Genomic DNA, 12164 nt, shown 5'->3' on the forward strand with positions numbered 1-12164 from the left:
TATATGTATTTTTATAGAAAGTTTCAAAAATTTTATGGTGAATGTTAATCGTTTGCACTTTTAGTACAGTTCTTTACCTTCATACTCTAGTTTGATAGGTAGTTTTCTTTTGTTAAGTGTAAGAATCCATTTCAGCGGAGCACAGAAGGTCGAATTGGAGCACCAAGTCCACCATGTCCTCCAATAGATTAAAGTCCGATGGAATTTCGAGCACACAGGAAGGGCCTTCCACCCTCACATCGACCCTAATAAAGCCTTCCTCGAACATCCTCATGTGCTCAGGATCGATGTCAGAATCGGATTCATAATCCTCCACCACTACGCCCTTCAACCTCTCATTAGCTGAAGATGGGTACGGGCCGGCCGAGACGTCAATGGCCGCTCGGAACAGTCGTGGCAGCCTTGGAACTCTGTCCCTCTGCCGCAACAACCTCTTCCACGCCCGCAACGGGCATCGCCACCACACCCAGGCTGGCATCACCGCCGGTTTCAGGCACCGCCAAAACGAGGTCGCCCCTCGAGGGCGTTTCAGCCGAAGACGCCCCCTCCAACACTATCCTCTGCCTCTTTGATGGGGCCTGTTCGCCGCTTCCACGAGAAATTTCGCCCGTTGAACGAACTGGAGTCTCCGACCGAGGAGCAACCTCCGAACGAACAGGTTCGATGGCGGACGCGGTTCGCCGAGCAACCAAACTTTGGCCGCCCTCGTCCACAGATCGCCTTACCCTTCTCGCTCCTCTCCGACCTGCCAATGAGAAATTCGACCAAAAAAGATATAAGATAAAGAAAAAAAGACAGAGCAAAGAACGAAACAACTAAGGCCGAAATGAGCAGACCTACCAGTGGAAGGTTTGCGCCCAAACCGCTCATAAAAGGCGCCCATTTGCGGATCCCCATCGTATGGGGCAAAATTGCACTCTTTCCTTCGCGAATATTGGCAAGTTGTGCAGGAGGTACTCTCTCGTCTGCAAAGACAAAAAAAACAAACACTCGACGGGGTCACGAAAAGAAAGACGACCAACGGCCATTATAAAAAAAATGATAAAAAAAGTGATAGTAAAAAGAAAGGAAGACCTACGGGAAAAATTCCACGCCTCAGGAAACCCCGCAGGGTTCGATACCACGTGCTCTGTTCGGACGTATAAGAAGTTCTCCCAAAAATGGCGATTGGCTTTGTCATCCATCCCCACCACCCAACCCTTGGTTCCTCGGTGACGAAGGTGAATCATTGTGCCCCTAAGAAAATAGGGGCGAAGAGGTGAAGCATGTGTTGTAGAGAAATTCCCCGATTGGCCAGCTCCGCGTACTTGATAAGCATAAGGAAGAGCTTGTACACGTACGGAGAGAGTTGATCCGGACACACTTCATCGAAGCGTCAGAAGTCCACCGCCAAGGAGGGAAGGGGAAGCTTGTATCCAATGACAAATGGATATGCGTAAAATGCGCAGTAGCCCGGGCGGTGTATATGAACTATGTCACGACCCGCCGGAACTAGCTCAATATGATGAGGGATTCCCCATTTGGCTTTGAACGCCGTGAGCGCCGCAGCATCCATCGTAGAAAGAAAGGGCTCCGGCTCATCCCCAGCAGGGCTATTGAAATCAGTCCTTGTCTTCCCTGGGCGGGGAATCACCTCATCTACAGTCGAAAAACTCTCGTCCTCCGCTAGAACCACTCCCTCTTCGAGTAGGGGTACATCGTTTTCCGGCACCGGGGTACCAACGTCTCTATCAGGGTTAGGGGATGCACTAGCCATCTCCTCTTTGATTATGAAAACCAGGAATGATAAGGGAAAAAAGGTAGCGGCCTCAGGAATTCTTGACAGAAAAGGAAAGGTGAGAAACTGAAGGAGAAGAAAAAGAGCTGCAAAAGTTTCTCTAGAGCAATTGGGAAGCACAACATTCAAATCTTAGGTTTTCCCTATTTATATGGGTATAGATACCCTGAGCGGGAAAACCAAACGCCGTAAGGGCACGGGAAACGACGCAATGCATAGATAACGTACGCCATAATGACGCACGATGGGTTTTAGTGACATTCTGAACTGACGTGACGGTCTGATATAGCTCTCGAAACATCACGTCGCTACCTCGCCACGAGGTACTCGCCCCTCGCATAAGGTGCTCAGATTTCTCACAACTTTCAAATCGACAGAGTTCGCCCATCGAGGTCGCCAAAAGACGACCCCAATAGGCGGAGGGACTAACTGTATGGGTTGAAATATGACCAGATAAGAATCCGCTTAGAGAGGAACGGCAAGAAGTCACTTGGGCCGAAGTCGTATCCATATAATGCTATAATGACACGCACCTCGGCCGTGGCCGAGGTCGTGTATTCGGAATGCTTGTACGGCGAATTGGATGTTACGGCATTTCGGTGGGTCAACCGGTAATACAGTCAAATGACTTAGGTACTATGGTTAATGACCGTTGGGTAAAGGAGGATACCTAGTATATAAATTAAGTGAGAAGAAGAAGAGAGGGGGCTGAAACGAATTCACACACAGAGATATTTTCAAGGAAGAAGAAGGATCATCATCCCTTCCTCTCCGCTAGGGAGAAAGAAGCAAGGAAGCCTAGATCCTCAATACACATCGTTAGTCTCATCATATCAAATGTATGGGGGTCAACCTTGTTAAAAATTGGTGACCCTTTTCATCTATGTATTGTTCACTATTATTGAATATTATGAAGATCACCATTCATTTTCTTACATAATTTGATTCAATCATTGCTATAGTTAAACTTTATGATCAGTTATGTTTGCTCATTCTTATCTTCTATCTTAGATCTAGGGTAAATTATCTTTGGATAGGATTTACCTAAATCTTTTTATTTAATTAGTTCGATAAAAAGTCTAAATCTTTTTGGTCGAACAATCACGAAGGTCATCATCCGCCAACAAAGATTATGATAGAGAGATAAGTATTTCTGTATTATTAACCAAACGTATTATGTTGGAGCCTTAGATATGAAATAACCCGCCGAACCGAATCATTAACACCCCCTAAGAGTGTCTAAAATTCTGAACAATAAAGAGAAGGAAAACCCCCACAAATTTTGGGCATCAAACCCTGTGCCAAGACTTTAGTTTTACAAGCACCAGAATTTGTAAATTTTTTTAATAGTAATAGTACTGGTTGAAAAAAAAAATATAGTACTGGTTACACAAATTGACAAACAGAACGAAAGAATTCAGCGAAACTCAGAACAGAAATTGATAAACAGAAACAAAAGATTCAGCAAAAACTCAGAAAAAGGAAGAGTGAGTGGCAGTGCACTCAGAATTGGGCTAAATTTTCTAAGGAAAATCTAATCCATCTTTCAGAAGATCTTTGCCAGTCTTTTCCTGGTAATTAGTATAGTATCTTTCTTGTCTGCGTCATATTTCACTATCACCTATCTTTCTATCTTTCCACTTTTTCCCAACAGACAACGCTCTATATTTTAATTTACATGTCACTTCTTTTGTTTTTTTTCATTTCGATGAGTTTCAAAATATCATTTCAATCTTTAATATATGTACAATATATTCTATTTAACTTCTAAAAGTTGTTTAATTGCTTAAGTCTTTTTATTTAGTAGCTTCTAAGGTTTTGATCAACACGATATCATTTAAAACATTAACCCTGCCAAAACTAAACTATTTCTATCTATTGTTAAATAATAAGTTAAGTAATAATGATATGCTTTCTTGAAATAGTAAGGGTGAAATTGAGGGGAAAAATTTCTTTCTAAATTTTTTAAAGTGACTTGTACCAAATTGTTTAGATAAAGGAACATATAAAAAGGGTTGGAATGGATAACTTTTTAAAATTTGCAGCTGCGTAAAACATAGAGAAGTACTTCTCTATCAAAAACCGATCTCTCCGGTCCTCTTCAGTTCGTTTTAATGTAGTCAATCATATTAACTAACAGAAATTCTTAGAAAATATAATATTGTCTGAGATTAACTTTTTGTTAGGTTGACAAGAATTAGGTGGTAGCAAGAACATCATTATGAATTGAGAGCAATATTTCCAGGGAGAGATGTGTTAATAAATTGATATCATGATCCAAGTCCATGACACGTATTGTTCGCTTTAGGATTAGGCTTTTCATACGAATTAATATTCTTTTTAGAAGATTGCTAGCCTAAAAGCCTGTCTAAACCTGCTTGACTTGCCCTCATCGGCCCGTCCTCCGTCATGAGCGTCATATTCACCCCTCTTTTAATTTGGGATTCAGCGTCCAAGTTGAGTTTGCCCGCTATCGTACTGATGGAGAGCCAGGCTAGCTCTAATATCATGTTATCCAAGCATATGACACGTATTATTCTCTTTGACTCAACAGATCTCACGAATTTATCCCTTGGGCCACGTCATCCTCGAGCCCAAAAGTGCGCATACTTTGTGAATTTGTATTGTGCGTTATAAAGTTCTTTATTTTCGTGTCCTATTTTTGATTGATAAGAATTCGTCTAAGGTGACCGAACACCCTCTTTCAGAAGCTTACCAACCTAGAAATCTGTCAGTCGGGTCTGATCCACCCTCATCGGCTCGCCCTCCATCATGAACGTCACAATTGATTATCCCATTGAAAGTCTTGCACCCTTTCTTTGCATAGCATAATCAATGGGTCATCTTACTTTTTCTTTCTTTCCTTGGGTTGACCAAGGATATTAAGAAAAATTCATTTTCGTACCCTTTTAATGCCTAATATGAAGAAGAAAGAACATACTTACTTTTTATCCCCTTTTTAATACCAAAAATGATGTTAAATAACTTACCACGGCATACTGAAATTAATACTAATATGAGGAAAAATGATTATATATCAGTTTTGTTGATTGATTAATCCAGTTATTATTTAATTAGAACTCAAAATTTGTTGTAACTATATGAGTGTCCACTTTATTTCTTTAAGAAAGTTTAATCCGTAGAAAATTTCAAAGTCACCAGTCCTTTTCATCCTCCCAAGTAAGTGCTCCAATTAATGGGGGTCCTAATGACTTAATGCAAATTTGTCGTCTTGCAGAATTAATTTAATTAAACAACTATTGTGAATAAATTAATCAAACAACTTTTCTTGGTTATCTCACCAACCAATCAGACTCCGTCTACGGACGCAAAAAAAGCTACTTTAATCTTCCCTAATCTTTACTTAAATCCGAGGTCCCCACCATGTTTTGTACCTAAACATTATTTTAAATCTATAAAGAACTGTCTAATACAAATTGGTTCCACCAAATTTCTTTATGCTGATTTCAAGCAAGTCCAAGGTTTTCTTTTCTTTTTACAATATGATGACAATTCATGAACCAGCTGGCAGTGGACCTTGAATTTATCATTATAAAACAATTGCAAATTATTAAAGTTTACTAATAAGGATTAGACTTCCAAAGTAATACGTACCAATTGTTTAAGTATAGAAATATACGGATTAGACTTCCACTTATTATCTTGTCCATCCAATAAATTTAATCACATATATAAAAAAGTAATGTAAGTCTGGTACGTACAGCCCAATTTCAAAAGTAATCGAAATTTAGCCACTTTTTATGTAAAGATAAATCTGAGCGAAAACACTGTTCAAAACCCGAAAAAGACTCCAGTATATTATGTTGGAGTTCCAGCATAAGTATACTTGAACTCCAGCATATTATACTGGAGTTCCAGGATAGTATGCTGGAACTCCAACATAATATGATGGAGTTCCAGCATAAATACACTAGAACTCCAGTATAATATACTGGAGTTCCAGCAAGTATAATGGTCCAGTATAATATATTGGAGTTTGGAGCACCAGTGCTCCAGTCTTCAGTATATTATACTGGAGCCAGCAAAGTATACCGGTCCAGCATAATATGCTGGAGTTCATACACAAGTGCACCGAACTCCAGTATATTATGCTGGACCGGTCTCTATTGCAGCAAAACGGTGGCTATTTTTCATTGACTTGGTAAACGCTGGCTATTTCTGATTGACCAGTCCGAAAACTGGCTATACCGTGAAATTTTGGCAACAAAGTCACATCAATAGATAAATAATTCCCGTTTCAATTGGTTTTAAAAAAAATTTATACTCCCTCTGTTCATTTTTAGTTATCCATTTTTGGCTTTGCACTCCCTTTATAAATGAAGTATATATTGTACGAATTTATCCATAATAATAATAGCATTTTTAAAAGTCTTGGGAAATGATTTGGAGAATGAGTAGTTAATGATAAGGGTAAAACATGAAAAAGAAAAGATTGTCTTTCTCTTGATTTAGTATAATGGACAAGTAGAAGTGAAAATATATTTCTAGCATAATGGACAAGAAAAAGTGAATGGAGGGAAAAAATATTCAAGCTACAAAAGATATTAATATTGCAACTTTAGAATTTTAAATTATTTATAATTATTTAACCATTAAAATTTTGGATTTTAATGCGATACTTTAGAAAAATATTTTTAAATATTAAAAGCTTAGCTAGTATTTATATAATACCAAATAGAAAATAGTCTATCACATCGCATGAAAAAAATTAAGCAGAACAAAGGAAGTGGCTTCTTTACTTATTAAGGAAACAAACACACACCTAAAAGAATTATGTACATTAAGTTTAAATATTGCAACTAATATTGATGTTTATTAATATTGTCTTGATGGAGAAGAATTGATATGATTGAACTGCCTAGGTCTTGGCATGATTGTTCCAGCAATCATTTGTTGATGAGCTATTATTAAACCTTTGATTAACTAGAATAGTAGTATGTTGTTAAGATCATTTTAAATTGTTAACTCTACGACAAAAGTGCATTTATGTATTTATTTATTTATTTAGATATCTTAGTTGCTATTGGTAAAAGAGCTATTTACATATAGTATGCCGCACCCAAAGCTATGACTAAAATATGATGCCCCTCTGTGAAGGGAAAAAAAGGATCTTTTTTTTGTTTGAATAATCGATAAATCTTCTCTCTCTGCCTCTAAAATATTACTGTTTACCATATAAATATATTTTCCAAGTAGAATAAGACTGAGAGATATGTGTTTCTTAATGTACGTTACTGAGAAAAAATACTAGTTCGAAGCTAAAGATATGAGACTATCAAATATTATTTCTCGTATCAAGCACGAGGATTACTGTTTCTAGTCCTTTTATTTTATTTAAGTGAAAAACATAAGCCATTATATAGCCCGTCATCATTAAATTTTACTGCTTCACAGAAAGTTGAAAGTACTAGGTCATTGTCTCGATTATTTATATTAAAGTAAAACAAATTTTACAAGTTAATATTAAGCTGCATAGTTAAAGAAATAATTATTTAATACTCCTAATTAATATAGCTTTGTTTAAAATTGTGGAGAGGGTAATTTAATTGGACGTATGAAGATGACCTGTTACTTTAGGCGTCCCAACCTTTCTTCTTGGGCTGAGGTTTGGGCTTTCCTTATTTTGTGTAACAGTGTGTTCCAGCCCAATTATTATAGTGGTCTTTTTCAACAGTAATAACCACATGTTTCAGTGGATACAAACATTCAAAAATAATTTAAACAAAGAAACCTAAAACTGATAAAAGTTAATGAGGGGATTAAGTCGTCGACAGAAAAAATCATGGGATTAAGAAGAGAAACTCTAGGGATTAAGACATTAAGTTCTCAGACCTCTATGCTTAATCCGAGGTCCCTACATTGTTTTCACCATAAGAATAAGCTAATACATATTGGCTCCAACAAACATTTTTATGCTAATTGAAGAAAGTCCCATGTTTTTCTCCCTTTCTATATGATGGCAGTTGATCGAGTCCGAGGAGAAAGGGTTTGGGCGGGAGGATAAAAAGCCCAATCAAATTGGCTAAACTCACTTATAGGTTTGACTATGGCCTAGATACTGAAATGGGCTAAAACTAATAAATATGTTGGTATGCTTTATGTTGATAATAGGATTTTTTTTGGAAATTTTACCTCCTATAGCAAAGCTTTACACCTTATTTATTATAAATAATTTTTTTTTAATATATTATCTTCTGTAGCTACCTTTTAATTTTTATAGCAGAATATGTATTTATGGTTACTTCCTACCATTAAGCCATTAAACACTCTCTCTAATATTATTCTCTCTCATTCTTTATATAAAACTACATCCTTATTAAACCTTAGCGTATGTTCTCATTTTCCTTTTTTGCAGGAGATGTTGTGGCCACGTCCTATCATTATTCCTTAGCAATTAGGCACAAGGATGGAATCAATTTATCAAGGGGAGAAGCTACAAATTCGCAGTATGTATAGGATGCTGCCTAGACATTTCGACAAAAAGGCTTCTGGATACAAGGTCTTGGAAAAGAGCAAAAGGGATCTAAGGAAGCATACAAAATTGTCTGATAATGTTCTTGACGAGGAGAATTTGGCTGCTGAACAGGAAGTTGTTGGAGACTTGGCAGACACGCTAGATAATGTTTCCAAGCTGCAAAAATCACGTCACTACATTGAACAACGATTCTCCTTTATCACGAACTCTGCAACTCCGGTGACCGGTTGACAATTCAAACGGAAGAGTTGATTACTTGTATTCAGATGTATTTATATGTATTCGATAAGGCATACACTGAGTTTTATTTTGCACAGTGATTTTTGACCGTTGTATTTGGATGTATTTATATGTATTTGAGTTCATACAACAACATTTTTACATACATTGTTAGTTCTTACTGTATTTATCTGTATTTTCAATCTAACTGTATCCATCTGTATTTAAAATAACAATACAATGAAATACAGTAAAATACTCTCAATACAAATAGAAAATCAATGAATACAACCAATGAAATATATTTAGATTGTAGACATTGACTTTTAGATGTATTTAGATGTATTTGTTAAAATTCTACCATGAATACATTATACAACTAGCCAGAATGCATATCCATACAGTTGGATGCAACAAATTGGTGAAGATGTTGTAAGTATATACCACGAAAAAAAAAGGATGAACTAAATCTCTGAATATTGCTCTATTTTTTGGATATTTTTTGGATATTTTTCGTCTAAGAAATCTTTTTCTTAAATGGATTAATAATTTTGCGTGTTATAATTGAGTTTGTTGAGTTATATTAGGAGTCTATCACGTTAATTGATTTACTTTCCGTTTTTAAACAGTTGGAGAGGCCTATTTTTACGCTGTATTCATGAATACATCTCACGAATACATATGAATACATCGAATGATAGCTGGCATGCCCTGTTTTTCACCAAGTTTTGCTACTGTATTCGTGAATACAGTAGCTTGAATACATCGAATACATTCCATAACAACTGAAAAGATAGCTATAGAAAGTAATTAAGTAAATGATAGCTATAACAAGTTAATAACCACTAAACAATAGTGGTTTCTGAAAATTTCTCTATTTTTTTCCTTCCTATACAATATTTGAAACTTATTTATAAAAATTGTCCTAATTTTGTTACCTGTCCTAAACAAGAATTACTTATAAATTATATACAATCCATTATTATTGCAATAAATTAGAGGATTTAGTTACATCATTTTCCTACTTTCTATCCACTCATCTTTCAATAATACTCCTTCCAGTTGTGTATTACCTATTTTAAATCATAATTAGCCCAACTCTTCTCTTTCTTTGCCGCCTCCCTCCTAAATAGAAACCAATATCAGTTCTTCATTTTCAAGTTATGCCAACGGCAGGTTGGCACTTCCATCGTTTCCAAATCTAGGGCCATCATCAAGAATCGGAATAGCAAGTTCGAAGCAGCATATTGTAGTGCAACTCCAAAAGTTTAAAAAAAAAACTGTATGCTAATAGTTAATTTAGCATGTGCAATCAAATCAGTTGCTTATGGATTGCCATTATCAGTCACTATTGCTGCTACTATATTCAAGTTTTTCAGTTTAAACAAATATGAATCAGCGCACATGAGTCAATTTGGAATTCATTCTCTACTTTTCTTTCTTTAACAAATCGAGTAAGAAAATAATAATGAATGGTACCTCAACATACAAATTAAAAATAAATTTCGTACAAATGTAATACAAATTTGATATATCTACGACAACATACAAACTAAAAAAATTTTTATACAACTAATTATACAGAATACAACTAATGTATAACTTATCCACAACTTTCATACATTATTCTTACCTAGCTAAATACAACTACAACATCATACAACTTGAATACAATTTTCATACAAATTTTAAACAATATGTCTTTTGTATGTATTTTGTATATGATTGTATATATTTTGTATGTGGTGTGTTCTTCTGCTTCTCTGAAATTCCAATCAAAACTTCCTCTCTTAATACAATTTTTGATATATATCAACAAATTTATGTAAAAATATAGTATTTATAACTTAAATACAAATGTCATACAATGATCCATACAGTATACAACTAATTTTCAACTTTCATACATGATTAAAAAAAACTACAAATAAAATACAATCAAATATAGTTTTCATACAAATTTTATTCAATTATTATATATATATATATATATATATATATATATATATATATATATATATATATATATTGTATGTCATGTGTTCTTCTTCTTAGAATTTCAATCTGAAAATCCAGCAAAAATCAAATTTAATCTTCACCAAATCCCTACAAAATTGAGATATAAACTCCATATAGTATTCCTAATTATTTGCAATAACACCCAGTCAATACAAAAATGTATTTTAAAAATTCGAATTCGAATTCAAAGCTTCAAAACTTTTTAATAATTGTCAATGGTAGAGAGTTAAACACCTTCAAAATTATTGATTGACAATTTTAATTCAAATAGTCGAGCCAAATAATTAATATCCTTCTACTGCTAGCCCGCCATCGGAACACCAACAAAAAAAGGGGATGCCCAGAAAAGCTCCAAACTCCAGCCATGGCAATATTAATCTCTTTGTTCATCATTGTTAGAGAAAATTATAAGCTTTAGAAGAAAAAACCTCGTATAATCGGTGTAGAAAGAGGGTTGATTTCAAAGAGAAAAGGAAAAAAATCCTTTAAAAAGAACTGTGATTGGGGTTTGTCCGGATAAAAAAGGTTAGAGATGGCAACAGGGCGGTACGGGGCGGTTGCGGTGCGGGTTCAATCTCAACCTGCATATTTTTAACCCGCCCCGCCCCGCCCCACACCGCATAACATAACTTTCTATTTTCAACTTGCCCCGCACCGCCCTGCCTAAACCTGCACCGCACCGCACCGCACCCCTTAGCTATCTTTTTTAAAAGTTATTTTCTTTTTTGAATATATAATATTAAATTGTGAAATTTATAAATAAAAAATTGGGTTGAGGTTTATTTTTCTTAAACCCAAAATCTGTTGATCCGTATAATATTTGTTTTGTATACAATTGTGTATCCTCTTTGTAAAAATTTGATCATGTGAAGAGATAATTAAAATTGTTTATACCGTCTAGCTTGTGACATGTCCTAAAGATCACCTTTAGTATTTCCAACCAATTCTCTGTTCAATATTATGACCTACAGTTAGATTCAACAAATCAGGATTTGAAAATGTGAAATACAAATGGGAGACAGATTTTGTTTTCAAAGCAGTGTAAGTTGTATCCTTCAGGACAACCCCCATAGACCCGCAACCCGCAACCCGCCCCGCCCCGCATCAAATTTTTTTAAAAATTTTCAACCCGCCCTACCCTGTTTGCCATCCCTAAAAAGGTATTGGTGGGGGGGGGGGGGGGGGGAGGGAGTTTAAAGGGATTTACTAAATTAAAAGGCTACGATCAAGGAATACTCATTTGTATATAATTGGTAAATTGTATATGACCATGTACTTAAGTTAAAACTTGATTAGAGAGGATAAATAAGTTTCATATGTAATATAGATAGATAAAAATCTCTTGATAATAAACCAAAACCAAGCTACAACAAATTAAGTTCATGTTTCCATTACCAGGGAAAAATACTAAAGGCAAAACCTATTTTAGAAGATGCCATCAAGAAGATGTTCAATATGACACATGCTTCTAACATTTATTGGAAGGAGCATTTCTTAAAGTGAAATGACACCACGTAGCCTTTTTTTAAGCATATTGTTTAAATTATATATGTAGTTTTTAATGTATTAAAGATTAATCAATTCGCTCAAACTTCAGGATACGACGTTCTGAAGTTTAAACCGCAAAGTTCAAACTTTAGGACATTGTATCCT

Source organism: Nicotiana attenuata, chromosome 3 (genome assembly GCF_001879085.1).
Source record: "Nicotiana attenuata strain UT chromosome 3, NIATTr2, whole genome shotgun sequence".
Classification (NCBI taxonomy): domain Eukaryota; kingdom Viridiplantae; phylum Streptophyta; class Magnoliopsida; order Solanales; family Solanaceae; genus Nicotiana; species Nicotiana attenuata.